The sequence below is a fragment of the Stigmatopora argus genome, chromosome 8, assembly GCF_051989625.1.
Source record: "Stigmatopora argus isolate UIUO_Sarg chromosome 8, RoL_Sarg_1.0, whole genome shotgun sequence".
Lineage (NCBI taxonomy): Eukaryota > Metazoa > Chordata > Actinopteri > Syngnathiformes > Syngnathidae > Stigmatopora > Stigmatopora argus.
In genome coordinates this window covers 6,276,696-6,295,000 of record NC_135394.1, presented here as the reverse complement: position 1 = coordinate 6,295,000, position 18,305 = coordinate 6,276,696, and the positions used below count along the sequence as shown (strand labels likewise).

The 18,305-nt window shown below is 37.4% G+C and overlaps 1 protein-coding gene across 10 annotated transcripts in view; it reads right to left on the bottom strand.

Annotated features, from left to right (window-relative positions):
- The window catches only part of ptprsa (protein tyrosine phosphatase receptor type Sa), a 159,568-nt gene that overhangs the window by 104,161 nt on the left and 37,102 nt on the right, over nt 1-18,305 (bottom strand). For 7 of the 10 annotated variants that reach the window (XM_077608061.1, XM_077608051.1, XM_077608057.1 and 4 more), the window contains exon 3: nt 8,566-8,695. The exons of 1 other annotated variant lie outside the window; for it this stretch is intronic. The gene's annotated coding sequence lies outside the window, so the exon portion shown is untranslated. Of the gene's footprint in view, nt 1-8,565; nt 8,696-8,864; nt 9,043-18,305 lie in introns of those variants that run through there. 2 more of the 10 variants (XM_077608054.1, XM_077608053.1) reach the window with 2 other exon arrangements.

Genomic DNA, 18,305 nt, shown 5'->3' with positions numbered 1-18,305 from the left:
CTCTTGAAAGCAGTTGAAAACAGGAGAACATGGAGGGCTATGGCTCAGACAAAAGAAAGAACCATGCAGTACACTCATGGAACTCTGGTCTCTTGAGCCCTTTCTAGGCAATGCAACATAATTCTCTACTGTTCAACATGTTTTACAGAGGAATGCATCTCAACACTCATTGGAACATCATAAATAATTGCTGCTGAAAATGATGTAATCGTCATTAAGTATTACAAATGTACACTTGGTGTGAGTACTCATACAACACTATTACAACCACTACAGCAGCATGCCCATATATTTATAAGCTTATGAACTCTTTAAGGTTCTTCATATACATACATGTTTTACATACGTGTGACTACAGAACACCACATATCAATGGTAAACCTCAACCGTTAACAGCACAAAATAGTTTTGTGCAGCATTAGCTGTTACTGTATTTTCCGCATTATGAGCCGCAACTAAAGACTTCAATGTTCTCAAAAGCCAGCAGTCCGCAGTATAATCTATGTCATCTATGTAATATCAATATTAGTTAATCATTCTATGAATTTCCATTTAGTACATCTTCATCTAGTTGCTGTATAACACAACTCCTGACCACTAGTACTAGTAAAGTGTGATCGGCCCAATTACAGATCATGTGATTGAATCAGAGACAACTCTGCTAAAGAGGTAAAAACATGAATCATTGTGTTCCACTGAATAAAAATGTCAACCCAACCATTTTGCTATTCATACTGCATCTAACACTCACATTCTACAATTTATAAAGTATGGAGATGCTATTGTTCTCCCACTTCCTTCCATCTACACTATCCCATGTAACATGTTATTTATTCCCCGCCAGACTCCCAAAGGCATCAACCAAATAACCAACTGTGATGTACAATAGAAGAGGACATTCCAGTATTAACTGGATGGGCTCACAGCCTGGGTACTTTGCATCGGGAGATGTTGGCCTCTGTGTGTGATAGAGCAGCATATTGTAAAAGTGACAGGGTGTGTACTTGTTTGCTTCACGCAAACTCAGACTGAGTATTTACATTATCATTGGTGAACCCTCTGAAGGATGGAATGAATACTATATTTTGCACATAGTAAAATGTGTAAGTTTATGAGGATAGTACATTACATTTTGTGTCACAAAGTTTTTCTACTACATATTGACTAACATAGACAGAACTGTTTGCTAAAGAAATTACTGTAGTTGTCGACTGTCACCAGTGTGATACCACTAATGCTTCAAAAACGTATTCAATAATAAGATGACAAGATAACTTAAATGCATAGGATTGGCACAGTAACTGATTTCTTTTTTATTATAGAGTAGTTTAAGTGTGGCCAACTGGGCAAATCTTATCTGGCATAAAATCCCCTCCAGTCCTGGCACAAACTTCACCAGTGGCAGCTGGAAAGTGAGGCCATGGCCCTTTTGGTGATTCCATAAATGGGAGTACCCTAGGGCATATAAATGACAGTTTGGCTGTGGGTGAAAAAAAAACTAAACCCAATCTGCTCCCTCCTATTTTGTACTTATGTTGCATCCTTCGAGGGCACTAGTTCAAATGTACTGCTGCTCTTTTTATCTGCGTGAAAATGGGGGACCCCGGCCTACGGACTTCATCCAGATTCTCAGCTACAATTTTAGACACCATCCTGTAAACTTTCTATTTACCCATGCGGCCTAAATTCTGGTGTGGCGTATATACAGATAGGTCGAATCTTGATTGTCTACAAGTGACGGTGTTGATTATATTTATTTTGACAAACTGAAGGTCTATTGAGTCACCCCTCAGGTTGGTGTTCCAATTTAGGAAACTAACTTAGAAATTACATCAATTTTGCGTTATTGTACTACATAATTAACTAACAAACAGGAGATCGACATCAGCGAGGAAGTTAAGAACAATCAAAATCCACAAACACACTTGGCTTTAAAACTGTTTGAAGTTTTTTATAGAAGAAATTTATAATGAAAAAATGCTTAAGACGGTGAAATAAAAAGATGTTTGACATTTTCTGACATATCTGAAAACAGACTTTTTCTATTATTCCCGTTAACGTGAAAACATAAAAGAAAAGGCTGGCCTGCTCACCTTGAAGTCAAGAGTTCAACTCTGGTTCCTGTCAAAAAGTGGATAACTTATGTCTTACTTTACATAAATATGTCATTTTCCCTCTTTGCAAGCACAGAGAAGGTTTTGATGTGCTTCACTGCAATGCGTTTCACACTATGAGATGCACAAGTGACAAGATCTTCAATGGTTGTTGCCTCGGGTGGATTCTCCCTATCTTCGTTCTCTTACACACTTCTGGTCAGGTGTAATACAATATTTCCCACAATAATTTCCACATCCACACTGTAGTATTGGGCTTTGTTTTCTTCTCACTGAAGGATGAGCCAGCATGCTGCTTGAAAAGGGGCTCCGGTCACGGAAGTTGTAATTACTGACAAAGCATCATGATTTGTTTTTTTAATGCATTGTCCCGTGTTGTTGTGGGAATTAATGTTAAATAAATTTATACACTGTGCCAAACTGTATTGAGAGGATGACATACGGATTACATTGAACATAGTGTGGGAACAAGCATCTCCTCTAAGAGGGATCAGCATACAATTCAATCACCCCTGTTCCACAGACAAGCATTTCTGTAAAGTAGCCCACATACTCAATGGCCGCCATTTTTCATAAACTGGGACGCGTATCCCCTGATGCATAGGTATGAACAATCAGCCTGGCAGTCAGGTAGTTGCTCCTCCTTAACCCTAGCAACTGCAGACTGACACATCCCTTTCCATCTCTCTTAAAATCACCTCTTTCTTCCTCTATTCCTTTCTCAGGGCACTTATGTGACTATACTTTTGGATGCTCTCTCTTTATTTCTCACCCTCCGAGGCACTAATATTTAGTTGGTTTTTTTGTGTGTTTATTTATTTGTTTTTTTTGCATCGCACACACGCACACTTATTTCCACCCATTAATTATCTGCTTACTCTTAATTCCCTTTCTCCACACAATGACACCCCTCTGCACACACATGATTTTAGTCATCCCCATCAGTCACCTCCCACCTTAGGGCAACTGGGTGCCCCCACCCAAACACACACAGAGTGCCAGATGTCCCAAAAGTTGAGGCTCCGCAAAACTGACAAAAGGGACAATAGAAATGGGACATTGAAGATTGATTAGTGCTTCTGACCTCTCTCATTTCCAAGCGTTTAATACTGCGCAGTCATTAAGAAAATATCCCAGGATTATAGTAGGCTAATAAAAACAGTAATTGCTTGCATTATCTGAGGCAAGTTTCTATGTACTGACACACTTCTCTTTATCAATAATTTTCATAAGGTTGTTAAAGTTATTAAAATATTAATTTAATATGGTGTTAATGTTTTAGGTGGCTTAAAGCAGGTAAAAATTTCAAATGGGTTTTTGTTTTGTAAGTGTGCAATACTATCCCTCTGTTGTCTTCCTTTCATTTGCCGACACTTTTAACACTCAAAGCACCTGCATTTATCAATATTTACAGCTCTAAAAGAGTCTTGTCATGAGGACAACTGAGCCCCGCTGTGGAGAAATGTCTTCACTCCCTTCGGATCTGGCCCACTAAACAAATACTAATGTGCCATTTCACATTGAAATTGAATATATGCTCTAATGAAAAGATCATTTTACTTTCCATGGTCACCATTAAAGGTTAAAATTCAAATGTTTATTCAAAATTCAAACAAAACAAGCTCCCACTGACAGACAGATTGCTTGTTGCAGGGACCAGACCTTAGAGCTGACCTTTACAACTCAGCTGTCATGCATTTAGTTTTGGCAAGGCTAAAAGTTTATTGCCTCATGTGGGTTCAGAAGCTAAAATTAGAAAAAAAACTGTTTGGGGCAATTGCTTCCCAGATACACTCTTCATGCAGATGGCTCAACAGGCTGGCTAACGGCCCGCATGAGCTGTGTTTAAATGAGCTAACTGCAACCTGCTCTAGCCAATGAAGCAAAAGAACTGGAGGTCCTTCTCAACCCCTCCCCAGTGCCACATGTCTGGAAGCTCACATGGGGTCACACCGCCTGGGCACAGGGCAACCTTTCCTACCAGACAACCACAAATGCTTGAGAAGAGGAGGCAGACTGCCCAAGGGTAAAGCTGCGCATCAATCTGGCGGAAGCCAGCTGGTAATAACACTGAACATAGAATGTGCCTAACAACCAGATAAAAGAAGAAGGGGACAGACAGGAGAGTGGTTACCTCAATTCCCAGGTGTTTGTTGCAATTCCTTCAAAAAAATGCAGTGTTCTGTTTTTCCTGATTTAACTGTTGGCTATTTAGATTTAGAAAAACAACACACCTGGTGCGAAAGATCTACTGTTTGGACCACACACTTTAGCTTTGCAGTCAATCCATCAACAGGTGACCAATTTCAAACCATCTCCCATGTCTGAAATACTTTTGGTTTCACAGTACAGTGGTACCTCGACCTACGATCAGCTCTACCTACGACATGCTCGAGATACGATGAAAATTTTGATCGAATAATTCGCCATAGATACAATCAAAAATTTTGAGATGCGACCAAGCCAGGTGGCCATGACACTGTCTTGCCGCATCTCTTTCGTGTGTAAAATATATCTACGAGCACGGGGCGGAGCTTTGCATCCCCCCACCCCCGTTTTTCCCCCACATACTACATTTACATACAAAGTAAACAACAATGCATCGGCAGAGTTTTGCAAAGAAAAGGCGACCGTTGACAATCAACATTAAGCGTGAAATAATGTCACCGAGCTTGCTCGGCAATACGAGAGGAATACGTCAACCGTATCCACCATCTTTAAGCAGAAGGACGCAATTAAGGAGAAGAGGCCTTCCAAAGGACTAACTATAATTTCCCACCGGCGCAGTGACATTCATGACGAGATGGAGAGCCTTCTTTTATTGTGGATAAAAGGTAGTTGCAATTCGAAAGCCGCGGTGGAATTTATCAAGACATTTGCCTCAATTATCACCCAGGAAAGTTACAACGAAGTGGCAAGAGTTTTCAGATTTTGTAGAACAACAAGCTGGCAAGTGGTCGCCCGTTATCGTATTGTGATGACATTTGTGTGCGTCATTTTCGAAATATTTTGAAGGGAAGGCAAAAACAAACAACTCTTGATGCGTTCGTTTTGAAGACTCCGGCTGAACGTGCGGGTGGAGTCAACCCGTTACAAAGGTAAAAAAAGATTAAAACAAAATTAGAATTCAGTTTTGTGTAAAGTTACATTAAACGTATGTTTGAGTGTGTCTGTATATATTAATCCAAGTTAATTTAAATTTGTTTGTTCGGTTACGAGTGCGTTGTTTCCATGGATAAAGTCCCCCCGAGGTACCACTGTACTTAATGTTGTACATCTGTACATGTTATGTATTTGAAGCAGACGACCAAATCAGAATTGCACACTAAAGCAATTTCTTTCCCCAGTGGGAAGAAAATAACTAAAGAAAAATCAGATATTCAATGTGATTTATATCCTAAACAATTCCCATTTTTGGGGAATTGTTTAGGATATCAATCAAGTTGTTCAACAATTCATACTAAATACTGATCAGGCCCAAATCTTTAAATTTAATAGTTACAATTACTAATTCTCAAAATCTTAACCAGGCCATATTTGTTGAAATGCTTTTTTCCATCGGTACGAAACATGAATCAAAAGATTTTAGTTAACTCCCCTACTTGTAAATGTTTAACAATCTTGTTTGGTACTTTCATACTAATAACCGCAACTCTAAAAATATACAGCGAAAATATTGAACCATCTGCTGGCTATTGAAAAACTAACAAATCTGTATTATTGTTGAAATTACTCATCATTTAGTGTGTAGTGCCTTTTTCTTCCCTCATACACTTAACCTACTTCCTTAAACTTTCCCTTGAGATTAATAAAGTGCATGTATATAAAGAGTCAAGAATGAGCCCGCCCCCATCCTATAGCCCTGGTGATTATGTTTTAGCAGGTAATAAAACTAAATAGATAATTAAATGTATATTCATTCTTTTGATTGAGTGATTGCGTTAGCAACAACCCTTGCGGAAACACAAACTCTAATTGCAACTCCTATATTATATGGCTATTCTGGCCTTTATGCATTTTTGGGGGGGGTGGTCTATTTATTTATTCATTTTAAATTTCTGAAAAAGGAGTTGTCTACAAGGGGAGAGGAACGATGCCACACTGCACAGGCCACGCTGCCTACAATTTTCAAACGGCACTAATTGCACCTCATGTTACTGAAAGCGTACTGATTTAGCTCTCTGGGCTAATTAAAATGAATACACACAATTAGCTCTAAGGGCAACAAAACCACTATTCATGCACATAATTTTCCTTTCCTCTTTGCCGCTGTTATTAACTGTGTAGCTGCATCAAACGCATTGTGACTAATTGCAAAGCACTTGATGCCACGGAAATGGCCACAAATTTGGATTTGATTGAACTGAACAAAGCAATGGTATAAAAGGAAACGTGTGACGATTAAATGTTAAGCCTAAAATCAGAAAGAAAGACATTTTCAACACCCATTATACCAGGGACCATTTAAACAGCCCAATTTGTAAAATTAGGGATTTTGCACCTAAAAAAAACAAAAAAAGGTCATACAAACTGGAGTTTAAAAATAAGACATTTATGCTTGTGGTCACAAACAGACAGCTTAAACAAAGATAGATAATTATTAAATGCTACCTTAACTTTATTTCTGTGCTGTTCTGTCTGTTTTGGTGATCTTATTTAAATAAAGAAACTAAAAAGACTTATGATTGTGGTAAAGAAACAGTAAACAGATCATTAGTTCCGTTTTGTTTTCTTTTAGTTTGTGAGCATTTTGGCACAGATGGAAGTAGCTTTGCTCCCTGTTAGTTTTTATTCTTGATTTATTGATTTGTTCTTCAGAAAACGCTTTGCCTATTTGATCGCATTAAAAGTAAACTATAGGTACACTTCCAATGAGAACAGATCAGATTAAAATACATTTTAAAAATGAATAAAAACTCCAAAGGATAGTCTTACTTGAACATTTTTGATCACTTGACAGGAAATAAATCATATCAGGCCACAATTGAATTAGTTTTTGTCCAACTTTGTTACCCTCCCAAAATGAAGGTTTTCATCTCTTTACAAGGCTGGAGCTCATAAATTCATTGATCTGAGATTTTTTTCATTAAGGCAAAAAATATAATAATAATAAAACTGCCTTGAGTGCTGAGTGACAGACAGTTGTTCCGCTGAACCTAGCAGCTTGTCCCCCTTTGTCTTCCTTGCCCATTTATTTGAAGGTGATAAATTGTTTGACAAAAACCTCTATTTACTGTAAAAGACAAGTTCATCTTATTCCTGACCAAAATGTGACTCATCAGAAAACAATAAAAATGACATAATAGCTAATTAAATCAAAACTTGGAAAGCAATATAGATAATATGGATATTAAACACAAATGTATTCATTATGTCTTTTGAAATAAATTATCAATCCAGCTCCAGTCATTCCTTGAGACAATGGTGTGGTTCCTGATAGTTCTGGGCTTGACCCTCACATTTGACCTTTCTCCATTCCAAGACATTTATTTATACCTGTTTTTTTAATTCAAGTCAAGGACATAAGTTACTGGATTGAGCTACTCTGCATGGCCACATTGTATCTAATTACACAAATTAAACCTTTTTTTCTATAGATTGCAGTTGCTATTGGAGAGAAGAGCTGTGTTTAGCTTCAGGAAAATTCAATTCAAATTAGACTCCCTAGAATAATTAAATAATTGACAAAAGGGAGGGGCACATCTGGCTTGGGGCTATATTGAATGTTTTTATAGATGTACAATATATTTCCTGATTTTCCCCTTTTTAAATCAATCATTAATTTGTTTTAATAAATGTTTTCCTTGTGTTTTTAGTTCAACAAGCATTTTGTAAAATCTAAAAATAAATATACAAATATTTTCTGTTTTCCACTTCAATATTGAACATACTTAAAAATATATTTTGTTTCTTTTGAAATGAAAAACATGATTAAAAAAGGCTCAAATAAACATTGTTTTAGATCTATAAAAAATGGACTATTTAGGGCTTTTGATCCAGTTCTTTCAATCCGATATTAAAAAAAATTCTAAATATTAAATCTAAATTACTAGTCCTTAAAAGTCTTCATTTTTCCATGCAAAATTTTAAACAAAAAAAGCTAAATCATGACCAATCAGAGCATGTTCAGGTATACATTGTGACTGTATACAAACACTGATTATCAACTTTTAGGAATATTGTACAAAAGCTAGTATATCTCCAACCAAACAGTACAGCTATAGAAAGTAGTTTTTTTCTTCATATAGACACTGAATCCTGTGGACAACTGTGCCCACCAGCCTACTCACATTCTGGGAGTCAAACATTATTCCCTACTGTTTTTTTACATGCAATTTATATATAAACGAGGTATGTTAAATATGCACGTACTGCTACCAAGAATAATACACTTCTATCGCGCCTTTAAAACGTGACATACGGTGAATTAATGAGGAAAAAGTAAACTTACTCGCAACTTCCACGACAGGACCCCACAGACGATGGGGGCGGGGGTGGGAGCGTCTTTAAAAATCCTTGGGTTTCTCCTTTGTGAGTGAGCGGTCGTACTTTTTCCACAAAAGACAATCTTGTGTATATCCCTTGGGACGAAGAAAAAAAATGTATATTCCACTTTTAGCTAGGCAAAGAAGTCAACAACGAATGGAGAATGTAGCGTAGATAAACACATATAATTTCCTTTTCTGATCAGAAGCTCCAAAGCGAAATCTCCCCAGTGAAAGAAAGCAAAAAAAGGAACATAGAAATAACCCACGGTAGTTAATCCGTGCGCGAAGACGCCGAGCGTGAATCTCCAAACGTCTCCTCTCTTTTTCTTTCGTTATCTCCACGTCGCAGGTTTTGGAGTCTTTTCTTCTAAATCCACCTCTTACGGACGGACCGGCTGGGGGTTGGGAGACAGGAGTCAAATACCCCCACTCTTACCCTCCTCCTCTCCGCTTTCTGGGACTGAATGAAAATACAGAGCCTTGTGTTGCGTTCACTGACGCCCCCCAAACTTCCTCTCCACTGCTATCTTTAGACGTAACATCCACCAGTTGGTGCATTCAAGTTCCTTCACAGCTACACATGTAAATAAACCACCATGTAACCAGATGAAATCAATGCTCCTGTCTTTGCTTCACTCAAAGTCAACACATTAAACAATAATAATCTACTTAAATCAGGCTCAGTTTTTGTTTTTCCTGTTTCCAAGTGTTGTAAGATCAATCATTTGGTATGTTCCAAGAAACTCCAGAGGGGCAAACTCCGGTGAGGGAATATGGAATCGACAAAAGTGTAAAAATAAATAAATAAATAGAAACCTACCCTACTATATCTGAGATTGCCAAAGGAGGCTGTCTTCAAAGCAGAATAATTTACATGGACACTACTTTACAATTTTTGATTTCAACCTTTTTATAGATTGGTACAAAGTTTGATATAGAACAATAGATTTCTTCAATTCATAAAAAATAATAATTTCAAATATAAATAAAAGAAGCTTGGCATTGGTTTTGGACATTTGCTGCACTTTTCATGATGCAATATAATATATCCCTTAAATCCTAAAATAAGGAAAAATATTAAATATATTCTACTCCTTTAATATCTTATCTTTATTATTTTAATTAATCAATGTGTTATAAATAAATGTATCATGCATATACATATAAATTTAATATAATAAATATAAATACATGTTATATACATGATTAATAAATGTTTCAAAATAACTATTATAAATATCATATTAAATAGTTCATTTTGATGTATTTTCCAAGATTTTACAATTTAAAAGTTTTTTTAGAAGAAGCTTGGCATTGGTTTTGGACATTTGCTGCACTTTTCATGATCCAATATAATATGTCCCTTAAATAATAAAATAAGGAAAAATATTAAATATATTCCTACTCCTTGAATATCTTATCTTTATTATTTTAATTAATCAATGTGTTATAAATAAATGTATCATGCGTATACATATAAACTTAATATAATAAATATAAATACATGTTATATACATTATTAATAAATGTTTCAAAATAATTTATAAATATCATATTATATACTTCATTTTGATGTATTTTCCAAGATTTTACAATCTAAAAAAAAAAATCATACAGTATTTTTTGATTTTACATATTTTTTTCAAAATAGCCGTTAAACTTCACAATGTTATTATTCAGCATTGACTTGGTCTCGGTCAACCAAATACATGAAGTGGAGTCAGTTAAAGGTGCTGTAAACTCAAAGTGAAGATGAAGAAATTGTTGGATTGGGTCAAGGAAAGACTTGATAACAACCCCGACAAATTTGTATCCGAAATAGGAGAGATTTATTTAAAAATTATCTCAGTCCTCTCCCACTAACCAGATAAATCAGCCATGGTAGGTCCAGGAAATACTCTATTATAAAGAAAAGCCACTTCTCGTAACACTTATTTATGCAATTCAGAATGGTTAAGAGCTGTGAAATATTCACCATAACACAATATGGCAATTAAAACGTTATTGGAACATTCAGAATGAACTACAGTACAGCTGAAAAAAGAAAAACAGCTAAAATTTACTGGTTCATTAAATGGAGTTCCCAATCAAAAGGGCTGCATGGCTATATATTTTGTGTGGACTTTGAGGAATGCAGAGAATAAAAGATGGATAGAGGCTTTCTTTGCAATTGGTTGCCTCCTACCTGTTCTGCTTTTTTTTTTAAATTCAAAACCCAGTATGACATGTAACACACTATGACACCTTATTTTCACAACATCCCCTTGTTTAATCTGCCCAGGAAATCTGAGCAGTGAACCAGGGGTCTTGCTTTCGTTCCCCTAGTGGTGCAAAGCTTAACATGGTAAATTTCAATGTGGTAGGAGAAGGTACTCTTTGGACAAGGTTTGTGCTTTGGAAGGATGAAAAGAGCACTTACCGCATGACACGTGCAATGCATAACAGAATAATGAGACTCCTCGACAGCAGGAGCTTGTTCTCACTCTAATTTTTGTTTTCCTTTTGAGTGTTCATAAATGCCATGTAAATGCAGAAATTGGAAGATGGGAGAGTGCTCAAGGGAGAGTGTTCAATCGTTTGCTTTGTGTTAGAGATGCATGTAACATCATTTTACTCTGTGAATGTGCTCTTAGTTGTGATAGGGGAACTACACGTTTTTCTCCACACGTGCATAACAAATGTACACATCTAGTGAAACATGAGTTCAGAATGGACTGCTACCAAGCATAGAATCATAAAAGATATCCGAAGGATTAATTTCGTGTATGTTCAATAGTATTTTTTTCCTGAAATTTGCTTCAAATGAGAACAAGAAAAAGATTTGGAGAACAAAAATAACAGTGCGCTGTAAATGGAGGCAGATTACTGACATACGTATAATGCAGTGGCGGGCCATCAGGGCCTTCAAGGCCTTCTCTACTGGCCTAAGAAATATCTGAATCATATATTATATTTTGTCCATCAATACTAAATAATTCCAAATTGTCTGTTAGCTTCCTTTCATTGCTTTTCCCACTGGTTGCACTGCTTCCAGATGTGTGTTTTCATTTGAAGCATTTAACCAATCACATTTCAGCCATTATTTGTTGCCAGGGTCAGAAATCTGCCTCAAGGCCTTCACAATCAGTTCTGCAGGCTCTTCTGCATTAAACAACCAATCAGATTTCGAGTTGGGAACACCACAATGCCTTGTCGCAGGCATATGGATAAGTCATTGCCTTCTCGCAGGCGTAGGGATACGTCGTCACTTTCACCAACTATGATTGGCTAGTGATAGAGTGGATTAGCCAGAGCTACCAAACTGTATCTGGAGCAAGCTGCACAAACAAATATATTGTTGTGTTGATTTAAAGCCATTTTCAAGACGGACTTTTCAAGAAAAAAAAGCTGGACATCATTAAGAAAGGTCGGACAACTCCAAAGCAAGCAAATCTGTCACAACTGGGAACGAACATTTTCAGCACTAAATCGAATAAAAACGTATGCCAGAAATACGACAGGACAGGCTCGACTTTTAGCATTAGCTTCGATGGCGATAGAAAAGAAGGAAGAAAGGAGGATGGATATTGTGTACAGTTTAAAATGATTTTTGATGAGTAAAATATGGCTATATTCCTAAATAATATTTCAATTGTATGAGGTTATTATTGATTATTTTTTATATGTCACAGCTGTAGGTGCAGTAGAGGTTGTATAGCCATAAAATAGTTTTTGAGGGCTGGATTGATTCGCTGAAGGCGCTGCTAGAAAATGCACGGACCGCCACTGGTATAATGTGTCATTGCCTACCATAGGAACTAAGAGCGTTAGAGGGTCACAGTCATGTCAGAGGGTGAATTAGATCGACAATACACAGCCAGTTTGTTCTTAAAATAAACCAAAGTAGCTGTTTTAATCCCAATTTTAAGGTCCTACCCTTGGTCATAAACGCCAGCTATTTTCCGGAAGTAACGTACTATAATGGTACTAATATAATCCCAATTCATTTTTGCCTTTATTTATATAATGCAATGATTAGCTTTGTAATTAATATTCTAAGTATATTCTGATTTTGCATTTACGTTTTTCAACACAAACATTGTTGAGCGGTTATGAAATAAAAGCATTTGATTTGAGTATTTTCAGATTTTTCAACCACTATGCTGTAGTCTAGATTCCAGTGGCATAATTACTTTGGAAACGTCTTTGGCACATTTTCCTCTTCTGACCCACTTTCAATTTCAGTTTTGACTCATCGCACGCTAAAAACCAATGACTATCCACATTAATTTGCATCTGAAACTCAAACTCACCGCATTGATGTATATTTTCTTACTAACAGAAACTAAAATTTTGAGCCAGGAAAATAAATCCTATTAAATCCTCTCAAGACCAAAATGTCTTCCGTAGCAGGGCTTTTTTTTCTTTCCTCGCCATAATTGGGTGCTAGCTATGCCAGTGTGAAGTCCCTGTCCACACACTGGCTGTCACATCAGACTTGTCTCTCCACTCTACTCTTCTTCTTCTTCTTCAAAGGAAATATATGCATTTTCAGACGGTAGTCATATCTATCTAGCTAACTCTATGTCACAAGATAGCCATTATTGACCCAACTAATTCTGGGGAGCATGTTTTCAGAATATATCCTTAAACATATTTTATATTTTAAACCACTTATCTAAGTAGTTAAACCTAAATCTAAACAAAATTAAAATTTTAAATATTTAAATTAAAGGCTCTGTAAAGAATATTTTTCTCACATTGCAAAATTATGTATGCAAGTTAATTTATTGTGGGTGTGCATATATTATTGTTTAGCTATACCTTATGTTATCTAAGTGTGACTAGTGACCTATCCAGTGTCTATCTTTTCTAGCATTCTGACATCCTGGCAAATTACATCCAGCACAAAGGAGATTGGAAGATTTTGACGACAAATGCATCCACAATTTTCAACTTGTATTTAAGTGAATATTTTCTACCTTAAGGACATTTATAAAAAAAATATTACTATTGCTTTTAATCGACTCCCTATTAAGATTAAGAGCTAAAAGGTCACATTGTTAACCATGAGGTGTATGATCTAAGTGAAGGCTGGTTTGGACCACACAAAGACCAATGCTCCTTTTTTTATTGTCCTCTTGTTTCCCGTCCGTTTATCAATGTCACCCAAAGGCGATGACGCACAATCACCCTTGATAGCAGCAGGCTATTGCTCACTCTGTCTCTGGAGGCGACAACCTGCTTCCATAACCCATTCAACTGGTAGACATTACTTCACCTCATCTAACGCACAATTAAAAACACAAGCATGTGTCAGTTTATGGCCCTCAAGTGTTAAGGATAGAAGGTTTGTCAAATTCAGACAACCTTAGACGACATTTACTGCATTTGCTGGCATTCATACGACACTATTGACATGACCCAGGCTTGTATTGAATGTTGAAAGAATCCAGGGTTATAAAGACTTGCGGGAACTAATAAGCCACAATTGTTCTCTTGTACTAAAATACGTTACTAGAAACACATGACATTGCCACTGACTTAAAAATCTATAATAAATAGTACATTGACCTACTGAGGATGCCATGTTTTACACATGGAATGCATGATGGGGTGATGACACAATTTGGTTGCGCTTGGGAGAAAAGCTGTGTTCGATACTAGCAAATAAAAATACCATATTGTCCTGCTTTTGGGAGCAATTTCCAGTCAAAGGGCAAAAAAAGAAGTACTATACAGCTTTCCTTCTGACAGGAAGAGGAAAAAGTAGGGGGAAGATGCCTTTGGATGGACACAAATTAGATAGTTGATAGATGACAACGTAGATCCGCAGCTGTGATCAGTACAGTGCTTCTACGCGGTAAAAAAATGGTTACCTATTGGTCCGGAAGCCAAGTTGTGTTACCTGAATACGCAACTAACCATAGTGCATCGTGACGGCAACAACATTCGTAGATATTTTTATAAAAAAAATGAAAACATAAGGTGTTTTATATTCAAGTTGCGCATAAAACACACAAAGTCCACAAATACTGTACACAAACATTGAGAGGGTGAAGGCTATTAGAGTGCAATGATGCTCACTCTTATCTTTCACTGTGATAGAAATCTACAAAGCACTTGGGACAGATTATAAATTCATTACCTTGATATACAAGTGAGCACTAGGATAGACAGGAGTGTGACAACAGAGATTGGAGAGTACATCAAGGGCACTAGAAGAAGCGAGGCTACAAAATCAGTGAATTGCTCCAGGAACGGAATACATTTTGTGTGTGTGGCATATTTAGTACTCATTTAACATCATTCGAAAGAGAGCGAGAGAGGGAAAGAGAGAGGGGGGGGGGGGGAGGCAAGAGAGGTCTCATGGTTCTGGGGAGGATGGTTCGATCCGAGGTCAGTCCTAACAGTGTTCTCCCTGGGCTTGCAAGGGGTTTCTCCGGGTACTCTGGTTTCCTCTCACATTCCGAAAACAAGCAGGGCAGGCTGGTTGAACACTGTAATTGCCCCTAGGCATGAGTGTGACCGCGAATGGTTGTCTGTTTCTTTGTGCCCTACGATTGGCTATCCACCGATTCAGGAGGTAGTATGCTGGTGTAGGACCCAGCACACCCCGCAACCCTTGTCAGGATAAGCGGTTCAGAAAATGAAGGAATCTATTTTCTGCTGATGTAAATGTATTATAGTCATGGTAAAGAAATTGAAGAGCTTCTATAGTCCTCTTCTTTGTTTCTTCAACTTCCTTTCTCAAACAAGCACTCAGTACTTTTTTTCCTTCTACAAAATGGTTGTCCCTCCAGCACTGTTGCACTTGGCTGACTTTTGAAGGCAGGTGAAGGAGTACAGCGAAATAAATTATCATAACTTGAGGGAGGTAACCAGAAACAAAGAAATAAACAAAGGAAGAGATTCATTTGCCAAATCAAACAGTTGTTAATGTAAAAAAAAGTGCTTTTTGCTTATGGTCTGTGTTCCATAATCACAGTTGTCAGTACTTGAGTAATTTTAAGCATGTTTTTCCTCATATTTGTGAACTTGTAGTGTAAAAGATGCATCTGTATTGAAGTGTAGACTGACTAGGTGGCAGCAATGGGTAAGCACCAGGATTTTAGAACGAGTATATGAAGTGAACAAATTTGACCATTTCTAAATTGAAATTTGAACCATTTTGTGTGAAAAATTCCCCAACACTGACCATGGATACAATAGCAAGTTACTCAAAACAAAGTACATAACTATATTTAGTATTTAACTCTTTCAATGCCATTGACAATGAAAGACGTACAATCTGGGAGGGGCAGAAGGAACGTTCGATCATTTGCTCATGCCTCACAGGGATTTCTGTTTGCGTTTTGTGCTTTTCATTTTTTCCCACTTTCTATATGTGCATATGTATGGCTTAGGTGCACGTGCACTTCCACACCACAGCCAGGCGAGTGAGGCTGATACTGATGAGTGATTCCAGAGGTGGTTTCCTACCAACCTCACTGACTCCTGTATCACTAATGGTTTCCTCCCTTGCTTGGCTGACTGACTTGCTGCTTCTGAGACAGCCTTATTTGGTAGTAGCACAGTGTTGAAGTGGGTGCCAGCGGGGTAGTGCAAGGAGGAACAGTGGTGCTCTGTTTACATGGGGAGGTCAGGGGGTCGGAGCACTAGTGTGCCATGGAGTAAACCCAGCCCATTTAAAGATAGCAAGAGAGCATGAAAGTCATTGCTCTGCTCCATTGGATGGATTGGAAAGGATTCGCTCTGTGATTATAGTATGTGCGTTATAGTAAAAAAAAACAAAAAAAAAGACCAGTGCTAAAGAAAGAGTCCAGGGGTAGATAACAGTGCATACTTGAGGGAAGCATAGTAAAAAAAATAAAAATCAACATCAAGTAATTTCCATGTTTGCTCATTCCATGATTTTTTAGTAATTTATTTGTGCTTTGGGGCCTTATATAGTTGAGTAGAGGTAGAAAAGGAAATTAAAGGCAACCATCCTTATAGTTTTGCTCTTGTCCGCTTGACTGCCTGCAGGCCTGCCTACTTGTCTGCCTGTATTCCCAGGGCAATGTTTATGCTGTGCCCTGCCCAGGACAGAATAGATTTGCCCACACAGCACTGTGCTCTCAACCAGAACTTAAGTAGGTATGGCAAGCTCGAGCCACATCTCATTCACGCTCATTCTTCTGGATTAAGTCCGATGGCCTGAGGAAACACGGCACTTGCTACATAGACCCAAAGATAGTATCTCTACACCCAACTCTCAATACATACCAACATATCCCTGCCAATTGTGTTGAGGCCCATACGTTTGTTTACTTTCATCTACTGGTTTCTGGCGAGCTTTACAGGCTACCACTTGCTATTTAGAAAACTTGAAACTCCACAATTTTACATTTTCTAAAGGTCTTTATGCTGGTGTGAAATGTCATGAAAAGATGAGTTCATATTCAGTATAACACGTCTGAATTGATGAAGCAGTAGAGTTCTGCTGATGTAATGGAAAAATAAACTAGAGGATTTTTTCGCAAGTAGCACAAAGGATCAGGGGTTTGCTCTGTCACCTCACAGCAAAAGAAGCCGCAGTTATGATTGTAGATATTCAATTTTGGCTTTCTTCCACATTCCAACAGTTTGCAAATTAGATTACATCAACACTCTTTTTTTTTTCTTTAAAAAAAACGCCAACGGCTGTCCGTATAGTATAGTTCAGCTCAGTTTGCTTTGATACAGTTTGTTTGCAAATCTGTATAAGGTTTAAATATCCAATTATGTTTACATTGGTAAGGTGCCATCAGAAACATAATTAATACAATATTGAACAATGAAAACTCAATGCTAAGTTTGGTCAATATTTGTCAACATGCAAAACAAATGCTCTTCCGTCTCTGACATCCTCTATAATTCAATCTTCGATAATCACCTACCAACATCTACAACTAATGTAACAAGAAAAGCTTACACCTAATGTAACAAGAAAGAATATCCATCAGCAAATTACTGGGCTGCAGTTGATACTACAATAGTGAAAGATAGTGATATATTGTAAATGGTAGAGTTTTGTGATTAATTTGTGACTGGTTCTGAGTCTACCTCAACTTTCAATGCACAGGTATAATAACACAAAAACACATTGGGTATTGGGTAGTTGTGATTACTGGAGAAAAACTAAACATGCACACCAACCACTTATAATTCTAATGAATAGACATTTCATATGTTTTGTAGTTTTTCCATCATGGATCCCTCTAGCACAGATACTGTACATAATGAGGTATAGTGGGTATAGTGTGCAGTGACAGCAGTGTTACACTGAGGCTGATAGAAGCTCACAAGGTAAATTAACCAACTGATAACAGCATACTGTGTGAACATAGTGTCTCTGGATGCCAGTGGTAAAGATTAGCAGAGCTTTGTTTAATTGTGCTGCTAACATCCTGGAAGCCACTTGAGAGTTAACTGCTCTCCTTTCCCTATAAACTGTCTTTAAAGCTCAGCCAATGGTTGGTGTTGTGTTCATTCAAACGCAAAGTCCTTAGCAATTTGCTAAAAGCTTAAACAGCTACACTACGGCACTTAAGGAGCATGCAACCCCAAGAATTAAGGAGTAAACCCTGGGGGTAAAGTGTTACATGCAAACAAAATACAGCCACAAAAAAGGGCAATTACCCTCACTTTTATCGCATGTTGAAATTGATTTGATGTTCTAATCCTAAAATAAAAAGGTGCC